Source organism: Tribolium castaneum, chromosome 7 (assembly GCF_031307605.1).
Source record: "Tribolium castaneum strain GA2 chromosome 7, icTriCast1.1, whole genome shotgun sequence".
In the NCBI taxonomy this organism is placed as follows: domain Eukaryota; kingdom Metazoa; phylum Arthropoda; class Insecta; order Coleoptera; family Tenebrionidae; genus Tribolium; species Tribolium castaneum.
The window spans coordinates 16285406-16307284 of NC_087400.1; the positions used below are offsets into that span (position 1 = coordinate 16285406).

The window sequence follows — 21879 nt, forward strand, 5'->3', positions numbered from 1 at the left end:
CACATTTAACTGACATATGACTGACATTTAATGAATTGTTCAACAATTTTGCGTGTATAGTGTTAATTACTTACAATACAAAGAATTACTTTAAAAGTACGTGGTGGTAAATACTAGCGTTCACTTTGGTTCTGTGGTTTTTCGTGGTATAAAGTGTTTATTGTTGGAACTTGAAAGGGGATAAAAAGTGAAAAATATTTAAATTTTGATTACAAAGTGTTATCAAACAGTTGTCTAATTAAAGATTATAAGTAATGGATCACAGCGAACACAAAGTTTGGCTCAAGAAACCAATAAATTAGTGAAGTGTTATGAATTTTAGTTAGAATTTTCCACTGAAAAAATCATGAAATGCTGCGGTAAATCTACAAAACTACAATAAAGATTAACAACTGCTGATACATTTAAACGTAAATTATGCCAAAAGGTAGGCTTTTCAATGTCTTTGTAATAATTTTCCAATAAAGAAAGTGAACCAAACAGACATTCGTTATTCGTGTTTTCCTCGTCATCTCTCATTTGTCAACATAAGTTTCAAAGATGCAATAATCATTCCGCATAGACAATGTAATAATTGTGAAGCCCCAAAATTCGTACAACGCTCAAAATATCCGAATAAAGATTTTCCCGCCATTTATGGCTACTGTTTTCGACCTAGCTCAGTGGCGCCCCCAACGGTAATTTTACTTCCGAATAATAAAAATTTAAATATTTCTTTATTGTAGTAAAGTACAGAAAAATGTACCAACTAGAACACTTAAAAACAAATGGAGAAACTTTCAAATGCTTTGAATTACCGTTGCTGGATTACTGTTGAGGTTATGTTTGACCTTGGTATGACTGGCAGGTTTAAAGTTGAAATTTGCATTAAAAAGGCCATAAAAGCCTCGAAGTTCCTTTTAGGGTAGTCATCGTCATGTTCCAATTGCATGCCCCCTCTCTGCCACATCAGTAAAATTTGCCACAAAAGTTTTAAAAAACGACTTTAAACAACAAAAAAGGCCCTATTTTCATTAACAATGAGACATATCTCGCTGCATGCGGCACGACATAGGCCTCATAGACCAATCTCATTGTGAATGGTTTTCGCTGAGATCACTTTGAGAGGGTTTCACTGAGACTGACGTTGGCGGAAGGCTGAAACCTGCCTCGCGACAAGTCTTTGCACCAACATTCGAAAACGCTGTCAATGGCTTAAAATGATAAACTTTGTCAGTTTTTTTGTGTCTTTTGGGATTAGTCTTTGAGTCCTGTCGCGCCGCATGTAGCGAAACAGATCTCATTGTGAATGGGTTCTTTAAGAAACAGTTTCAATGTAAACCACAAGACATACACTGAGACGGCCTCATGCCTCATATCATGGCTTGTAATTGACAGCGTTTTATAGAATGATTTGGAATCATAATGCAGAGATGGTTGCTAGACAGGCAGGCAGGTCTCAAGCCTACTGCAGAAGTCGCTCTCAGTGAGTCCATGTCTTAGAGATGCAAGACCAATTTAGACCATTTACAGTGAGATTGGTGTCCGAGACCTATGTCATGCAGGAAGCCAAACTTTATCGTGAATGGACCCTTTTCAATGAGTGTGTACTTTTTGAATAAATTTGAAATGGCCTTTTTGAAAAAAACAGTTGTCTCTCTTTTATTCATCTATTCAACACGTTTGTATTCGATGCACTTACACCAATTTCATTATCAGTGTCTTGATTATCAGGCAAGGGCAAAGTGGAATTGGGGGCAACACAGAAATAAAAACACTTTAATTTCCTTTATTAGTAGGCTATATTTTTTATACAAGACGACTACTCTCAGACAGAGACGTACAAAAATGTAAACAAGAGTAAAAGTTGGTTTTTCGCAATATTTCACACTATTCTCCACACGTCCACAGTAAAATCAGAAAGCGCTTCTTGTTATAAAGCCCTTATTATGTTTTTCGACGATGGCTGAGACATGGCTGAGACTTTGTGACGTATTTGTTAAACGTAAGTTTTCAAATACCCCATGCCAGTGCAAAGGAGTTATATTAACAATTTTATGGGATTATTTTTAACTTTACACCCATTCTGCTTGAAACAAGAGTGGCTACCAGGAAATAACAACGAAAAAAGTGGACCCAAAAGGCATCAGCTGCAAATTATAAACACTATCTGTGATTTTTTAAATAAATTTTTTAATAATTAATAAAAAACATGACAATATTAAGCTTTTCGATTTCGTTTGGTTTGAATTTTATATGAAAATAGAAAGGTTAACCCTCTACACCAGAAAAGACAAAACCATAAAGAAAGTATCTGTAAATGTCGTGAACTTACTTTGAAGTAAACAGTGGGCTTCATCTATAACTCATAATTACTTGAACCGCAATTCCCATCATCAAAATGTGCAAAACTGCGATAAGTGAGGTTATGCAGTTATGCACTTTGTTTTCCAGTTTTTCACACAAAATATATCACAAATTGCACAAATCGTACAACCAGCGATAGTCAGTACTGTCAGTACATCACAGCAGCTTTCTCCAGCACAATCACTGACTGCAATTCTGTGTTGTGCCATTCCCGTCTCATCATATAATCTAAGTAAAAAAAATAATTGTTATATGATAACTAATGTTTCTACCTTCAAAAATACTTGCGTAAATATGTTATTATCCCGTTAGTACACACTTTTAAAGCAGCCACTGGTTATATAGATTAAAATTATAACATTTCCTTTGTTATTGTGTTATTGTTTACATCAGTCAGCTGTTTACTGTCATTTTCTAATGTTACCAATTTAAAAAATGTCCCTGTTATTAAAGCTCAAGGACCATAGAATGAGAGAGAGAACATTTTTTGTTCACATAGACGCTGAATACACGTATAAATGTCAGAAAATTCAAATTTTTTATGTCCAAATAGAAATGTCCCGAAGTGTATGTCTTTCGCGCATCCAACTCTACTGCGCGAAGACGCATTTATTTAAATGCGATAAGCAAACAAAAGCCCGCCGTTGAAGTTTCTTATCGAAAGGAATGGAAGAAAAGAGCGTGGGGTTTCAATAAAACATACAATCATTCGAGCGTGGGCGTACGCCACCTCCGCGTTTATTTGTTTGCTGATGGAGAGTAACACTATGCAGCACACTTTACTTTACTTGACTGCAACATTTTTTAAATTTATAAGTACTTGATACATTTCTAAATCTTCTTTTAATCTTTTTAGATTTAATAAATATAACTTGAACCGATCACTATACATTTTTTTTAAGTTGTTATAGTTCTTATCCTTTATCACGTTGGAAGTCTTCTTTTTTACTGACTTCATAATTGTTGTTGTTGTTGTGTTGACTTTTTGGGGTTGCTGACTTTTCACTTTAAGTCTAATATCTCTCCTATTTCTTTCACTTTGAATTATCACGTTTTGATTATCACTCATTTTCACTTAAATTTGCACAACAGTGAGATGAATGAATAATCTATGCATACAGCAAGTTCGCAGTTTTATAGGTACATCATTATGAGATCTAAGGGGACTGAGGCGTCAGGATTTCACTTAATGAGTCACAATCTAAAAATAGCAATGACTTATCGATTCAATAATAACTATGACATCATAATCTAAACTTAGTCATGATGTCATGTTCCAAAAATAGCAATGACCGCAGGGATTCCCATAATTTTCAATGTGGGATTTCCCAGGAGATTCTTATCCTGACGTCATGATCCAAAAATAGCCATGACATCATGATCTAAAAATAGCTACAACATCAGGGGATTCACATAATTTTCAATGTGGGATTCCCCAAAGTGACGCATGCGCAGTTCTTATCCTGACGTCATGATCCAAAAATAGCCATGACATCATGATCTAAAAATAGCTACAACATCAGGGGATTCCCATATTTTGCGTCGGGGGAATCCCTGAAATGGCGCATGCGCAGACGAAGTGAATCTGAACCGGCACAGCATATCTACTCCTAACCTCAGCACTGGCATTGCCATCATACACACGTATTATCAGCTTTTTAACATATCGACAAAATCTCGAATGCACTAATGCAGTAGTATTGTAGCATTGTAAACATACAGAACTGAAGTAAATTAATAATACTTGTCACTAGAGGAAGCGATTCTAAGAATTTTAACATCGCTAACATCAACTAATGAATTATGTTGCACAAATAATTGGAAAGACAGCATAAAGCTTATTATTTACATTTTAATCAATAACTCGATAACGAGTTTTTTTTACTCTTAACTTTCGATTTGTGTTAGCCCCCTGAATCAAATTCCCAAAGCACGGGCGTCAATTTTGAGACACCCTGTATAGATCGATGCAGAATTAAATTCTCTACCATTTAGTGAAATAAAACTTTTGGCATTTTATTTGAAAAAAAATAGTTATGGGTGCTTAAAGTTCTGCAAAACTTAATTGTAAAAATTTGAAGTTTGTTATTCTTTTTTAGAAATTTGAAGACACCAAAGAAAAGACTTAGGCTTTCCCTTTAAAATGATTCCTCCATTTCAAAAAATACTGGTAATACAGATTAGAAGATATAGTACTTAATATACACGTACGTGATCGGCCGGTTTACGCAAGAAATTACCTATTTTTGTGAACATTAAGTACTATACAGAGTCGCTAAAAAGTGTGGATACCGTTGAATATTATTAAAAACATTCATCACAATTTATTGAAATTTGGTATATGCTTAAAAGTATATAAATTCTATCGTTTCAGATGTTTATCAAATTTATATCTCCACTTGTTCTTAGAATACAAAGCTAATTGTTTTTTTTAATGGCAACAATGGTCAAATTTAATATTTTTAGCATATTTTTCTGAGCTCTATAGAGTAACACATGCATATTAGCAGTTTCAAAACTATAAAAACGCCAACTCGCATTTTGTCTCAAAATTGGCTGATATAAATTACTCATGCACTTCAAAAAAATAACAGTTAATATAATTTACACTTTCAATGAGAGACCTAATTATTAATAACTATTTTACAATTTTATTTATCTTAATAAAAAAATTAAATTAAATTGGTAAAATGCGACGTTGGCGTTTTAATTGTTTTGAACCAGCTAATACATTAATTTAATCTTTTAATCATCGTTTCGAATTAAAAAAAAATGAAAAATGTAAAATTTTGTTATACTTGGAAATGTTGTCTTTACCTATCGTAAGCTCTTTGCTGCTTAAACATTGACCAAAAATAAGTAAAAATAAAAAATTATTATTAAAATAACACTTTCAACTAAAAAAGAACACGAAATACATTATTTTTACGGTACAAAAGATGTTTAAAATGATTTCCATTAACTTCTTGGCTTTCTGTCGCCATGACCAAACAACATGTAAATTTTTTTCGGTTCAGTTTTACTTAAATGTACCATTGTTAAACTAATTATTGCACCCAAGTTTATTTTTTGGGTAATATATAAGTGACAAATCGTTAATAACAGTATTTTCAAAGCTAACTAAGCTTTAAATTTTTAAATTTTTATTTTTTTTACCTTTTAATAAAAATATAGGTAGGTATTATGTTACATCAGTGAATTTAGAAAATATACTCTTTTAAAAATCATTAAATTTGACCTGTTGTGCCATGTAAAAAAAATCAAGTTAGCCTTGATGACGATAGAAATTTGAAAAAGTTCTCAGATGATAGAATTTAAACCCTTTTAATGTTTCCCAAATATTAAAATTCTTTGTTAAATCTTTCTGAAAATATTTAATTACTAGAGTTACTTTAAGGTAGTTTTTACAAGTCCTTTTACCTAAATTTAGCCATTTACGAAATATTTAGGTTTCTTAAATTCTGTGGAGGAACTAGTGTACCTGTTATCATGTCTATTGTTGTGATCAATTATGTTAATAAAGTGCTTATTAATTCTGTTTACTGCTTCCTGGTCACTTCCTTTTTCAATTTTTAAACCTATCAATGCTGAGTCCGTTTTACTAAGCTCAACATTATTAATAACATATTTTATAATTTTCCACACTGGTTTGGTGTTATTTACAGCATTTTGTATGTGATTTTCATTAAAAAAAACCTTTGGCATTTTTTATAGTTACTTATAATATTTTTGCGTGTTCATCAAACCGTTCTTTAGGTATTGAATCATTTTTATATTTGTAGTATAAAGTTTTTTTTTTGTTTGACACGGAATTTTTATTTCTGTTGTGATCCCGTTTTTATTATAAATAGTACCATGCGATTATTTGAATTTATAATTAGAGTAGGCTGTTTGGTGTCTTTCTGATTGAAAAACTAGTGCAAACTAAGGAAAAAATGTATTCTAATTGACTATTACCCTTCAAAACATTATTATTTGACTCTTCAGTTTGATTAATTATTACAATCACCGTTTTTATCCAAGTTAAAAAACTGACAAAATCTATTCTAATTATAAGTTCAAATGATCGCATGGAATTATATACTGATCGTGGAATTTAATGACCTGTTTCCCAATTTTTAAGAAGTTAGGAATCGGCAAATTACATTAGCGGTTGTAAATAAGCCAATAATTGTAAATAATGATAAATCAATATGTTTCCCCACTACATATTTTATCATTAAACTTGTATTAGTGTAGTTTTGTTAAGTAAGTATAGAACAATATTTAATATAAAAAATTTACGAGATATTAATTATTGACTGGTACCATAATTACCTCTTCAACATTGTTGTATTCGAAACTTGATAAATGCCTTACGTCCTCGAGTACATAGTTAAACACATAAATTGATCTGACCAAAATATTTCCATTACATTGTAAAATAGATGCAGCAAGCAGCGCTTAGAAATTTCCCTTGGCATTACATCAAAAGAATTTTTATTGATTTCGGCTATCACAGAACTATGAAAATTTTTACCATTGTCTATTTCATTTTATATTCCGGCAGTCTGTTACTAGATCTTTACTACCTGTTTAACAATTTTAGCATAGCAGCAATGGTGAGATACGGATGTATGATAATGCTTATCAGTTATGTACGTATTTGATTAAATTACTACTTAGTAATGAATTAATGAGTAATTAATTAATGAGTTGTTAATTTTTTGTAGGTAATAGCGGGCATGCTTTTCTGCTTCATTTTTGAAAAACAACTCCTAAATTTGTTATCTGAAGCCGAAACCATATTCTGGCCTCCTGAAATGATAACCTCAGAACTTCCAAAATTTATACATCGAACAAATGTTCTTAATTATTTCATCATCGCCTGGTTTGGATTATTAGGAGTTATCTTGTTCCCGGTTTGGGGAGATCAAAGCGAATGGTTTTTAAACGTTTGGGCTTATAAAGCATATTTCGGTTCTTGGTGGTACATTCCGTACAATCTATTTTATTACAGTCAACCCATGGCAGCTTGGACATGCGTTCGTCTGCCCTTTATAATGATGTATTTCAGTTTACAAATCAAATTACAAATATTTCTACTCAACCAACAAATACTTGAAATTCCTAAAGGACATAATACGGATTCTGAAACTGCTCCTGACGATTTATCGTATCAAGAAGCTGTTTCACAAAAAATGTGTTTATGCATTTCTCACAATGTAAAAATAAAAAGGTGGGCGCAGAATTTTTTTCTTAAATTAAAGGAAAAAAATCAATATCATTATCATCATTATCATCATTATCATCATTATCATCATTATCATCATTATTATCATCATTATTATCATTATCATCATTACCATCATTATCATCATTATCATCATTATCATCATTATCATCATTATCATCATTATCATCTTTATCATCATTATCATCATTATCATCATTATCATCATTATCATCATTATCATCATTATCATCATTATCATCATTATCATCATTATCATCATTATCATCATTATCATCATTATCATCATTATCATTATTATCATCATTATCATCATTACCATCATTATTAATTTCTTCTTGAAACAGATGGACCAAATCATTTCTTCGGAAAGTAATTCAAGCAATGCCAGTGTTCGTCTTGTTAGGAATATTGGGTTCCATTTTTGTCACATTTTCTGTCCTCTACGTAAGTTATATTCTTTAGCTCCACAAGCATAGAACACCAATATAATCTTTGTACAATTTTTATGTGCTTTTACAGAGCTTTGAAAGCACTAGCACTATCCTCAAGATTCGCTTAGTTGTGGTCGTCGGTTGTACTATCCTCTCTGTCTACATGTTTGTAGAAGGATCACAAAGACTATGTGATGAGGTGAATAAACATTACAAAAAACAAAAACAAATTAAATACAACTTTCAGAGTAGTCAAATGTTTGAGATGTTGGCATATTCTCCTTGGTATTTATACAATAAGAATAACAGAAGAATTTTGTTGACTTTTATGACAAATACATTGGAGCCAATTACAATTACTTGGGGAGGAATTATTCTGAATTATAATTTTGGTCTAACCGTACGTTTGCAAACGATCGACTTGTAAAGTGCTATTTTTTTCACTATTTCTTTTAGATGTTAAGGATGAGTTTCTCTTACGCTTTATTTCTCTACAATATACACTAAGAAGAAATAGTGTACACACAAAAATTAAAAAATAATACAACAGTATTGCCTTATTACAGGCGTCCTAGGATCTTAGAACGTTTAATTTTTTTTATTTTATTGTTGTATCCTCGTTGGAAAAGGATAGTTGAAAGTTATGACGAATAAATAAATATAAATTTTTTGTAACTGTACCATTTATTTTGATTTGTAATTTGTAATAAAAATAAAAAATCTGGAAAACTTCCTTTCCGACCTAATATATCTTTTCTGTCAATGTAGCTATTTTGGGAAATTTCTCAAACAAAACACCACGTTTCAAAGCCCGTGGAGGAAGAACTGACTTTCAAGACCTGTGTTGCGTTGCGGTCCTCAAACTAGACACAACATAATTACAAATGGCTGAATAATTTTCTTCTCTTTGGCGTTTTGAGGTTTTCGCCATTACTTTAAACATATTTTGATAATAAATTTATTTTTTGTTTTGACAATTTGATAAGTGATATTTAGATTTGCAATGGATTTGCAATTCAGCTTGCGTTGCTATAAACAACTCGTTAACTATCCGGTAAGGTACCGATAGCTTGCAATTTTATTGTGAATTAGGTTGCAAATACAGACTGATCCAGAAATATTGAGTCTGTTGGTAACATTGGACTTAAATTTTTGAGGATACCAATGGAGTACGCTTCCAGTTAAAAATTTAACATTTCTGTGGGGTTGACATACGTCAAATAATTGTCAAGAAAAATCGAATTCGGTTGCAATTTTGCAAATTACGAGCATAAATACTTTCAAATCTGTTGCCAACAGACTCAGTATTTCTGGATCAGTCTCTATCTCGATAAGCCTTGGTAACAGAATTGCAACTTGCAGTTATAGTAACGATTTGCAGATAAGTTTCGTAAATGACCTCCTAAGATGGGAAAAAATGGACTTTCTACATTTAACACATTGCAAATGAATGAACCTTTACTATCTTCCCCATCCCCCTAGTCACGCAAAATTACAGAGAAAATAATTAATGAAAACAATCTCTTCCTCCAAAAACAAGTCAGCTTAAACTTCCTCTGTGAATAAACGTTTAAACTTCACCGACTTTGACGACGAAATCATAGTAGAAGCTCAAAAACTTTCGGAAAAATTAACCATACTTCAAAATAAAAAACTATCATACAACAACACTGCTAAAGGCTGACAACATCCCTATAGAGTGTGGACGAGCTTAGCTTTCGTCTTCTGTAGTTTAGTTATTAGTAAAGTTGAACTTTTGATATTTTGCAGACGTTATTTACAATATAGGTCCCAAAAATTGTTACAAAAAAGTATGACGTCATAATTATTTATTTTTTAATGGCATGCTATTATTTTTTAAATGCTCATTAGAATGCCTTTCTAACTTTTTACATGTCCTTAAAGTTTTCTTTTAATCGGTTGGTTACACAGAGTGTCTCAAGAAAGCTATGACGTCACATTAATAATTTTTTTTAATGACATGCTATTATTTTTGTGCTTAATATAAGCTACAAGTAGCTTCTTACATGTCCTTCTTACTTCTTCTTCTTACATGTCCTAATATTTATTTAACGAGTTGTAAATCGGACGTTTTATTTCATGAGTGGATAATCAAACCACAAGTGAAAACGAGTGGTTTATCATTCACGAGGTGAAATAAATGAACCGATTTATACAAAAACGAGTTAAAATAGAACATTTTATTCATCGAATTAGACTCAACAAGGCTTCAAATTGCTTTAAATCTGTTAAAAATAATCGTTTCGTATTGAGAAATGCCAAACAGTTGTCAAAACTGACTTACACAAGAAAAAAACCGGAAATTTTGAAGAATAATAGTATATTATAATACGAGTTTTATAAGACGCATTTTGTCGCACGCACGTATTTAATTTAATACCCATAATTGAGTAATTGCGACAAAATGCCTTATAAACGAGATATCAAGATATCATATATCATCATAGAAAATTAATTTCGAAATTTAAGGAATTTTGTGGCAGTTGAAATTAATAATTTGGACCGTCATTAGTTTATTCGTATAAATGTGTTTTGAAAGTGCCCGAAGTTTTGCGATGTACCCCTTAACAAATACGGCCTTTTGTGGCAAATACGTGAAGTATTTGAAATACTTTTGAAGTTATGTTTGTACTTTACTTGAAAGGTTTTCGAAAGGGCCACATATCAAGGCTGGTACAAAAGCCTCTACAGGTTCGTATTTGATTAATTTCATTAAATTATGCACTTGAAACAGGTGCCGATTGACACTGACAGTTCTCTCGGATAATTGCCAAAAAATTAGGTTGACAACATTTACAACTAAATTATCCTGGTTTTTAGTATAATTATTATTGCACTCCGTTGGATATTAAGATACGCAAATAGCAAATAGCGTATCGTAATGACCTTAGTACGAAACCGAAGTAGAAAAAAGTTTTTTTCAAATCGGTTCAGGGATTACTGTTATAAATATAAAAACAAAAATAGTCGGTATTACACCAACAATTTTAAAAATTACTAATAAATAGAAACAATGCTTTCTTGATGACATTATTAGTACGTAGTTCTTGAATAAGGTTTAACTGACTTATTAATTAAGGCCTGCGCCTCGCCAAATTATATTAATTCTCATAAAAAAGTCTTAATTCACAGCCTTGTAACATAAATAATTATTTGCAGCAAACAAACTGCTCATGTGGAAAATTGCACAGTCTAAACTCACTAGGTAAATAACCATTCACTAGCTATCCGCCATTCTACTTAGGTACTCTGCTAAGTAGAATGAAGAATGAAATAAGCAATGCTTATTTTTTTCACTTTGGTTCGAGTGCTACAACCAAGAAAGAAAAGAACAAAAAATTGACGTTGCAAGTTGGTATTTTATTATTTGTAGAATAAGTTTGTGTATTTTGTTAAATTAATTTTTGTAGCGCATACCTGCACAAAAAAAGCATTTAAAAAAATTATATTGAGATTTAGAAATAAGTTGTGTCATTTAACTGTTTAATATCTTGATAACAATACTAGAACATGAAAATATCATTAAGAAAATTTTGTGTTCGAAATTAAAAATTTATTAACTACACGCATTTTTGCGTGCTACTTTAAATATTTATAAATAAATAAAGGATGTAATGTAGAAATCAATAGTTGCAATAAAATTTTTTGGTTTTCAGTGATGTGTTCTTTCAGTCAGACGTTAGTTAGAGCATAATGTCGTTAAAGTTAATAAAACTTGTGTTCAAAGTTGGTGGTTTACTAGCAATCACACCTGCTAAGATGGGAAAACGTGGACTTTTCTTTCCATCAAAAGCATATGCACTACTTTGGATAATACTACTGACTGCAGCAGTTGTTGTTTCCGCTGTATACAAAAAAGCTTCATATGAAAACTTGACTTCGGTGTTACTTACACTTTCAGTTGCTACGGATATTATTTTATTTGTTTTCAATCTCTGTACTATTATGACAACAGTAACCAAAAGGCATCAGTGGATCAAATTCTTTAAGATTTTAAAGACTCTTCAAAGTAATAATAATGAGCATTTGTTTTATTTGTTGCCATTTCTTATAACAAATGTTATTTTTGTAATAAACTTTGGCTACGAAACATATCTTTGGAGTCAAATAATGGGCGCAGAATTCTACAAAACATACGCTGTGGAATATTTTCAATGTTATTCTCAGTTTATTGTTTATTTTTTGGTTTACGCATTCCTGAAACTGATATTGGACAACGTGAGAAATATCTCCAGAAATATCAATCGTTTGAAGATGCAACCTAATCGACTAAATAATTGTGCTTTAAAAGCACTAAAAACCGACTTTCTTGCATTGGCAGAATGTATAGATATTTTCAGTGATATTTTTGGAAGCTTAATCTTATTATTGATGGGATTCTGCATTCTCCAACAATTGACTTATTTACACAGTTTGGTCGTTAAGTCATCGAGAGACACTATTTCAATTCTTGTATACAAGATCATGTTTATCACATGGCACATGGTTTGTTTTTTTTTTTTAAATAAACACTTATTGAATTTAAGGTCGGGACATTTATTAGTTTTTTCTTGTGTGATATGATAGAACAAGGAGTTAGACACGTAGAAATGGTAGCGCATCAAATTGAAACTATTTGTGTAGAAGAAGAGACTTATTTTACAGCAGCCAGATTTTTTAATCTCAATAGAAAAACGTTTCTTGGCACAGTCAATGCCCTGTTTACTTTTTTAATTGTTGGGATTCAGTTCGAAAACTTTAAAATTTAAAAATGCCTGTAGCGTCTCCTAATTCTTTACTGCAAATCTTATTGTAGTGTATTCGTCTTTGATATACACTTTATTTGAAGCCAGTGTCGGATTGTGTAAAACAGTTTTTTGTTAAGTATACAGAGTAATTTAAAAACGTCAGGCGTTGTAGAATTTTTATTTATGACCTAATATCAAAAATTAAACAACTAAAATAAAATCGCTTTTGACGTAGTGTAAGTTAATGTTTTTAATTTTTTTCTGAATGTCATAGTATTTTTTTAACCTAAATTCACTCAACTTTTTTAAATTAAATTGGGACCGATATTTTGCTCTTCATAATCTGAAACATGTGCAATTTGTCCTTTAACTAAAAATTTTAATTCAAAATAATTACTAAAGTTGGAAAAAAATTAATAAAAGTTAAAAGTCTTGTCAGCTGGTATAAGCACACACCCAGGCAGAGTTTAATTGCGCACAAATGTAAGAGGGGACTGGTAGCAGAGGCGTATTTTTTTATTTTTTAACTTTTACATATTTTTTTCCAATATCTTAATATTTAAACAATATTTTTGAACTTGTTTGTGTGAAAGAAAATATCATTTAAATTATGAAAAGAAAAATATACTTCAGAACGGTTAAAAGTATAACCCAATATATAGTATAACATTTATAAAAATCTTACAAGCATCAGCTTATATTAAGAGCCATTTGACTCACTTTCTTATTTTTGAAATCAGGCCATAAGCAAAACATCTAGAGCACCATCTGGTTTTAAAATCACCCTGTATAAGATCTACGGTGGCAAGTAAAAAATTTCGGATACCCTTGACATTTCGCTGACCTAAACGTGTGTATTAGCTGTCTTAAAACTATACAAAAACACCAACGTCGCATTTTACCGTTTTTTTTAATGAATGTGATAAAATTGTAAATAGTTATTAATTTCATTGAAAGGATAAATTTTATTAACTATTATTTTTTTGTGCATGAATAATTTATGACAACTAATTTTGAAAGAAAATGCGACTTTGGCGTTTTTGCAGGTTTGAAACAGCAAATAAGTTCCTATCCTTTTTGACAATGTGTCAAAAGTGCTCCAAATTTTTGGCTCATACTTTTATAAAAATCTAAATTTCACACATTATACATTCTGAACCAAAGGTAACGCACAAAATTTATATACTTCTTAATGATTATTGGTCACTTTTCAAATTCTCGAACAAGTCGATTTTATTAAATTTATGATAAGCCTTTAAAATGTAGAAAGCAAACATATAATGACTACAGATTGGCTAATTCAGATAACCTTGTGCGTGAAAGCTGGAATATAATTTAAAAAAAAAGATTTTAAAACCAACAACATTGAATTAGTCGATAAAAACAATAAAGTGATCAGTGAACTGTTGGACCTCTGTAACTTCTTTAAAGATTGCTTTGCTGATGGTGTTCAATTTTCCCAAAGAAATTAGTCAGCTTTATCACAAAATTACTTCGAATGTACTTCAACTGTTGTACAAAGTTTCTATTTGGCACCTTCAACACCGGAGGAGGTGATTTCAGTCATAAATATAACATGTAACAAACACCTGGTATTGATGAAATACCTGGTTCCTTACTAATTGCGGTCAGGGATCTAATATCTTCCCCATTATTCCATTCAATCAATGAGTCTTTTGCAAATGGTGTTTTTCCTGAAGCTTTAAAAACTTTTCAAAAGTGAAGTCTCCTGCTATAGAATGTTCTCTGATCATTTGGTAAAGTTCTTGGAATGTACACATTTGATCTCTTCTACAGAATGGTTTTAGAAAAGGTAAATCTACAATAACTGCTATAAAAGAAACAGTTTCTGCGTTATATAGTTCATTAAATAATAAGCAACAAACAGTTGGGCTTTTTTATGATTTTACAAAAGCTTTTGACTCTGTGAATCACAGTATTCTGTTAGAAAAGCTTCACCATGGTGGTATTCGTGGAATTCCAAATAATTGGATTAAAATTTATTTATATGAAAGAAGGTAAGTTGTTGCTCTACATGGTCACATGTCCGAACTAGCGATTGTTGAATTGGGTGTGCCGCAGGGATCGGTTTTAAGACCCATTCTTTTTTTAATTTTTATAAATGATTTACCACCTTTGATAGTCCCAAATCCAAGATCTAATAAATTAATTATTTATGTAATATCACTGTAATAAATGACAAATAAAAAAAATAAAAACGCCAACTCGCATTTTGTCTCAAAATTGGCTGATATAAATTATTCATGCACTTCAAAAAAATAACAGTTAATATAATTTACACTTTCAATGAGAGACCTAATTATTAATAACTATTTTACAATTTTATTTATCTTAATAAAAAAATTAAATTAAATTAAATTGGTAAAATGCGACGTTGACGTTTTTATTGTTTTGAACCAGCTAATACATTAATTTAATCTTTTAATCATCGTTTCGAATTTAAAAAAAAATGAAAAATGTAAAATTTTGTTATACTTGGAAATGTTGTCTTTACTTATCGTAAGCTCTTTGCTGCTTAAACATTGACCAAAAATAAGTAAAAATAAAAAATTATTATTAAAATAACACTTTCAACTAAAAAAGAACACGAAATAGATTATTTTTACGGTACAAAAGATGTTTAAAATGATTTCCATTAACTTCTTGGCTTTCTGTCGCCATGACCAAACAACATGTAAATTTTTTTCGGTTCAGTTTTACTTAAATGTACCATTGTTAAACTAATTATTGCACCCAAGTTTATTTTTTGGGTAATATATAAGTGACAAATCGTTAATAACAGTATTTTCAAAGCTAACTAAGCTTTAAATTTTTAAATTTTTATTTTTTTTACCTTTTAATAAAAATATAGGTAGGTATTATGTTACATCAGTGAATTTTGAAAATATGCTCTTTTAAAAATCATTAAATTTGACCTGTTGTGCCATGTAAAAAAAATCAAGTTAGCCTTGATGACGATAGAAATTTGAAAAAGTTCTCAGATGATAGAATTTGAACCCTTTTAATGTTTCCCAAATATTAAAATTCTTTGTGTAGGGCCATTTTTGAAACGCAAAATAACAGCTAATTTGAACACGTGCAAAATCCATTACAATGGCCTTTGATGAACCGATTTTTGTACAGAAGCGTAATTATCGCAAATTACAAAACATATGCTTATCAAATATCAGGAAAATCTTTGGACCGGCGGCAATTTTAGCAACTCACTACTTTACTAACTTTGAAAGTACTCAACCACTTTAAATAATCCTGTCAGGAGAGCTGGTGCCGAGGTGTCGGGGTCAGGTCATCAATTTTAGTTAAGACAACGTCTGAAAAATAAAATGGGGGTGTGAGTAATCCAGTCCATCAGAGTGAGACGTCCACAATCGCCATTTGTGAACCAATAAATGTAACAGTCGTTAACCCAAAATAATTATGCAAATCTACCATCAATAAAATATGTAATTCGAATAGAATCGGTTGAGCTCTGTCCAAGGGGTTCAAAAGGTTAACAGTCGCAGTCCTGGTCAATAGGACTCCAGGAGCATAGGGAAAACCAGGCAAAGGGTTACCCCTTTGCTCATAGATACCATCCAGCCCGCTTGTCTCTGGATCAGCAGCAATCGAGAGACCACCTCGCGGTTCTGACGTGCAATAGGCAACGCTGCCTTGTCATCCACCACTTGTCTTAGGTTGTGCAATGAGTACCCCGGTAATATCCGTCCAGCGTCTACTTCGAGACCCGCAGGTCATTCAACACCAAGCGTGCAATGGATATTATGTTCATGGTGCTCGCCTATGACCAACATAAAAAGGGGGCGGTTCCGGGCAGTGCAATGATCACCTTTTTGGCCAACCTGCTCGGCCGCTAATCAAACATAGCCCTAAGCGTGCAATGGAGGCCCTCTTCATAGTGCAGGTGGTGAACAAGTCTCTATAAACCTCATGGCCGCAGCCGTATCTCAGGGGCGGTTCCGGGCAGTGCAATGAACACCTTTTTGGCTAACCTGCTCAACTGCTAATCACACATAGCCCTGAGCGTGCAATGGAAGCCCTCTTCATAGTGCAGGTGGCGAACAAGTCCCTTAACCTCATAGCCGAAGCCGTCTCACGGACCAACGAGCAAGTGCAATGATCACCTTCCAGCGCTCTCCCCACGACCTATTCTGCAAACTAGACCTGGGGGTGCAATGAACGCGGCTGCCTAGTGATCCCCCGCGTCCACAAATAAACATAAACCAGACCTGGAGGCCTCGCGACGCCGCGACCATCCAGCGTCCCCTGTTGGGTTAATCTCGGCGTGCAATGGGCATTTTCGAGCGCCGCCCCGCCTCAAGCTTAACCGTGGATTAATTAAGGATAGACAGACTAACAAAATTTAGCAAGACATGTCGGGGCTCAACTCAATCTTATTTATAGTTCGTCAACTCTCAATTCAATATCATTCTCATCAAATATCACCAACTTTAGTATCAACCAATTAAATAAACTATCAACTGATGAATAGCGCATTAATTCAACTTCAGTTTGATATTGTACTCAATACTCACGCAGGTTTCTGATGAACGTTATCAACAATTATAAATATCAACACCGCAGCAATTAAAATAATAAGTGAACGACTCACCCTACCGTTGATATGGTAATTATCATAAATCTCTACACCTTATTGGATTGAAAAACCTCACACACCAACAAACTGGGATTACTCAGTGATAACTCACCTTGATTCACTTAAGCAATTACTTTAAGTCACTCTAACTTGGAACTGACTCTAGCTCACACTACCCCTCTAAAGTGTGGCTGAAAACTAAAAACTCATATGCAAAATTGCATATTCGAAGGCGTCTTTCTCACGATCGACTTGGGGTGGTCTGCTTGTCACCCTGACTAGCTAATAAATTAGGCTCCAGTGTTTATGTTTCTCGAAATAAAAGTCTCGGGGTCTTTTCGGAACTTTACTGACTAATTACCCTAATTATCTACATGCTAATCTATGACGAAAAGTAAAAAAAACAAACTACCATTAAATTAAAATATAAAATTAAAAAAAAAATTATGACCGCTCGGACTTCATCCTACATTTGTTAAATCGTTCTGAAAATATTTAATTACTAGAGTTACTTTAAGGTAGTTTTTACAAGTCCTTTTACCTAAATTTAGCCATTTACGAAATATTTAGGTTTCTTAAATTCTGTGGAGGAACTAGTGTACCTGTTATCATGTTTATTGTTGTGATCAATTATGTTAATAAAGTGCTTATTAATTCTGTTTACTGCTTCCTGGTCACTTCCTTTTTCAATTTTTAAACCTATCAATGCTGAGTCCGTTTTACTAAGCTCAACATTATTAATAACATATTTTATAATTTTCCACACTGGTTTGGTGTTATTTACAGCATTTTGTATGTGATTTTCATTAAAAAAAACCTTTGGCATTTTTTATAGTTACTTATAATATTTTTGCGTGTTCATCAAACCGTTCTTTAGGTATTGAATCATTTTTATATTTGTAGTATAAAGTTTTTTTTTGTTTGACACGGAATTTTTATTTCTGTTGTGATCCCGTTTTTAGAATTTTTATTATAAATAGTACCATGCGATTATTTGAATTTATAATTAGAGTAGGCTGTTTTGTGTCTTTCTGATTGAAAAACTAGTGCAAACTAAGGGAAAAATGTATTCTAATTGACTATTACCCTTCAAAACATTATTATTTGACTCTTCAGTTTGATTAATTATTACAATCACCGTTTTTATCCAAGTTAAAAAACTGACAAAATCTATTCTAATTATAAGTTCAAATGATCGCATGGTATTATACAGAGTGCTCAAAAACTGGCGCACCAACTCAGTGGTACGTTATTGAGAAGCAAGTGCAGATTACGGGAAAAATGTTGAAAAAATTCCTAAAGTCATATTTTAAAAAATCTGGAGCTACAAACTTATTGTGTTAACTTCTTTAGTTTTCATTATTTTTTTATGTTTTTATGTTTCATACCAGGTAATCGTTCCGTAACAAAACGATGAATAATTATTTTTAAATTTCCTTTCAGACTTTAACAGTTTTTTTAATTTAAAAAAATTAAAATTTACCCAAAAAATCACAATTTGTAGATGTGCCAACACTGGGAATTATTTCCTAGGAAACCGTTTCAAAAATAATTTATTTTTATTGTTGCTCAAATTCTATTGCGATCATGACTGTTAGACAATGTTGCCACATACAATTTATCTAAAATCCGTTATTTATCAATAACTTTAATACAATGAATTTTTTTACTATTTTTACCTTTATATGTAACCAGTTCTCTACCACACACCATTGAGTTGGTGCGCCAGTTTTTGAGCACGCTGTATACTGATCGTGGAATTTAATGACCTGTTTCCCAATTTTTAAGAAGTTAGGAATCGGCAAATTACATTAGCGGTTGTAAATAAGCCAATAATTGTAAAAAATGATAAATCAATATGTTTCCCCACTACATATTTTATCATTAAACTTGTATTAGTGTAGTTTTGTTAAGTAAGTATAGAACAATATTTAATATAAAAAATTTACGAGATATTAATTATTGACTGGTACCATAATTACCTCTTCAACATTGTTGTATTCTAAACTTGATAAATGCCTTACGTCCTCGAGTACATAGTTAAACACATAAATTGATCTGACCAAAATATTTCCATTACATTGTAAAATAGATGCAGCAAGCAGCGCTTAGAAATTTCCCTTGGCATTACATCAAAAGAATTTTTATTGATTTCGGCTATCACAGAACTATGAAAATTTTTACCATTGTCTATTTCATTTTATATTCCGGCAGTCTGTTACTAGATCTTTACTACCTGTTTAACAATTTTAGCATAGCAGCAATGGTGAGATACGGATGTATGATAATGCTTATCAGTTATGTACGTATTTGATTAAATTACTACTTAGTAATGAATTAATGAGTAATTAATTAATGAGTTGTTAATTTTTTGTAGGTAATAGCGGGCATGCTTTTCTGCTTCATTTTTGAAAAACAACTCCTAAATTTGTTATCTGAAGCCGAAACCATATTCTGGCCTCCTGAAATGATAACCTCAGAACTTCCAAAATTTATACATCGAACAAATGTTCTTAATTATTTCATCATCGCCTGGTTTGGATTATTAGGAGTTATCTTGTTCCCGGTTTGGGGAGATCAAAGCGAATGGTTTTTAAACGTTTGGGCTTATAAAGCATATTTCGGTTCTTGGTGGTACATTCCGTACAATCTATTTTATTACAGTCAACCCATGGCAGCTTGGACATGCGTTCGTCTGCCCTTTATAATGATGTATTTCAGTTTACAAATCAAATTACAAATATTTCTACTCAACCAACAAATACTTGAAATTCCTAAAGGACATAATACAAATTCTGAAACTGCTCCTGACGATTTATCGTATCAAGAAGCTGTTTCACAAAAAATGTGTTTATGCATTTCTCACAATGTAAAAATAAAAAGGTGGGCGCAGAATTTTTTTCTTAAATTAAAGGAAAAAAATCAATATCATTATCATCATTATTATCATCATTATCATCACTATCATCATTATCATCATTATCATCATTATCATCATTATCATCATTATCATCATTATCATCATTATCATCATTATCATCATTATCATCATTATCATCATTATCATCATTATCATCATTATCATCATTATCATCATTATCATCATTATCATCATTATCATCATTATCATCATTATCATCATTATCATCATTATCATCATTATCATCATTATCATCATTATCATCATTATCATCATTATCATCATTATCATCATTATCATTATTATCATCATTATCATCATTACCATCATTATTAATTTCTTCTTGAAACAGATGGACCAAATCATTTCTTCGGAAAGTAATTCAAGCAATGCCAGTGTTCGTCTTGTTAGGAATATTGGGTTCCATTTTTGTCACATTTTCTGTCCTCTACGTAAGTTATATTCTTTAGCTCCACAAGCATAGAACACCAATATAATCTTTGTACAATTTTTATGTGCTTTTACAGAGCTTTGAAAGCACTAGCACTATCCTCAAGATTCGCTTAGTTGTGGTCGTCGGTTGTACTATCCTCTCTGTCTACATGTTTGTAGAAGGATCACAAAGACTATGTGATGAGGTGAATAAACATTACAAAAAACAAAAACAAATTAAATACAACTTTCAGAGTAGTCAAATGTTTGAGATGTTGGCATATTCTCCTTGGTATTTATACAATAAGAATAACAGAAGAATTTTGTTGACTTTTATGACAAATACATTGGAGCCAATTACAATTACTTGGGGAGGAATTATTCTGAATTATAATTTTGGTCTAACCGTACGTTTGCAAACGATCGACTTGTAAAGTGCTATTTTTTTCACTATTTCTTTTAGATGTTAAGGATGAGTTTCTCTTACGCTTTATTTCTCTACAATATACACTAAGAAGAAATAGTGTACACACAAAAATTAAAAAATAATACAACAGTATTGCCTTATTACAGGCGTCCTAGGATCTTAGAACGTTTAATTTTTTTTATTTTATTGTTGTATCCTCGTTGGAAAAGGATAGTTGAAAGTTATGACGAATAAATAAATATAAATTTTTTGTAACTGTACCATTTATTTTGATTTGTAATTTGTAATAAAAATAAAAAATCTGGAAAACTTCCTTTCCGACCTAATATATCTTTTCTGTCAATGTAGCTATTTTGGGAAATTTCTCAAACAAAACACCACGTTTCAAAGCCCGTGGAGGAAGAACTGACTTTCAAGACCTGTGTTGCGTTGCGGTCCTCAAACTAGACACAACATAATTACAAATGGCTGAATAATTTTCTTCTCTTTGGCGTTTTGAGGTTTTCGCCATTACTTTAAACATATTTTGATAATAAATTTATTTTTTGTTTTGACAATTTGATAAGTGATATTTAGATTTGCAATGGATTTGCAATTCAGCTTGCGTTGCTATAAACAACTCGTTAACTATCCGGTAAGGTACCGATAGCTTGCAATTTTATTGTGAATTAGGTTGCAAATACAGACTGATCCAGAAATATTGAGTCTGTTGGTAACATTGGAC

General features: G+C 31.8%; 2 long non-coding RNA genes and 1 other non-coding gene across 3 annotated transcripts; 2 read left to right on the forward strand and 1 right to left on the reverse strand.

Moving 5' to 3' along the window:
• Nucleotides 1-645: 645 nt before the first annotated feature.
• On the forward strand, nt 646-1775 carry LOC135266765 (uncharacterized). The gene is made up of 3 exons (XR_010334916.1): nt 646-677; nt 726-847; nt 904-1775. It is a non-coding gene; the product is annotated as an uncharacterized LOC135266765 (long non-coding RNA).
• LOC103315200 (uncharacterized) lies at nt 1753-2910 on the reverse strand. The gene is made up of 2 exons (XR_010334915.1): nt 2315-2910; nt 1753-2129 (listed from the first exon to the last, which is right to left on the reverse strand). It is a non-coding gene; the product is annotated as an uncharacterized LOC103315200 (long non-coding RNA).
• A 17732-nt stretch (nt 2911-20642) lies between these two features.
• LOC107399081 (uncharacterized) lies at nt 20643-21199 on the forward strand. The gene is made up of 3 exons (XR_010335038.1): nt 20643-20748; nt 20824-20934; nt 20983-21199. It is a non-coding gene; the product is annotated as an uncharacterized LOC107399081 (transcript).
• The last annotated feature ends 680 nt before the right edge of the window (nt 21200-21879 follow it).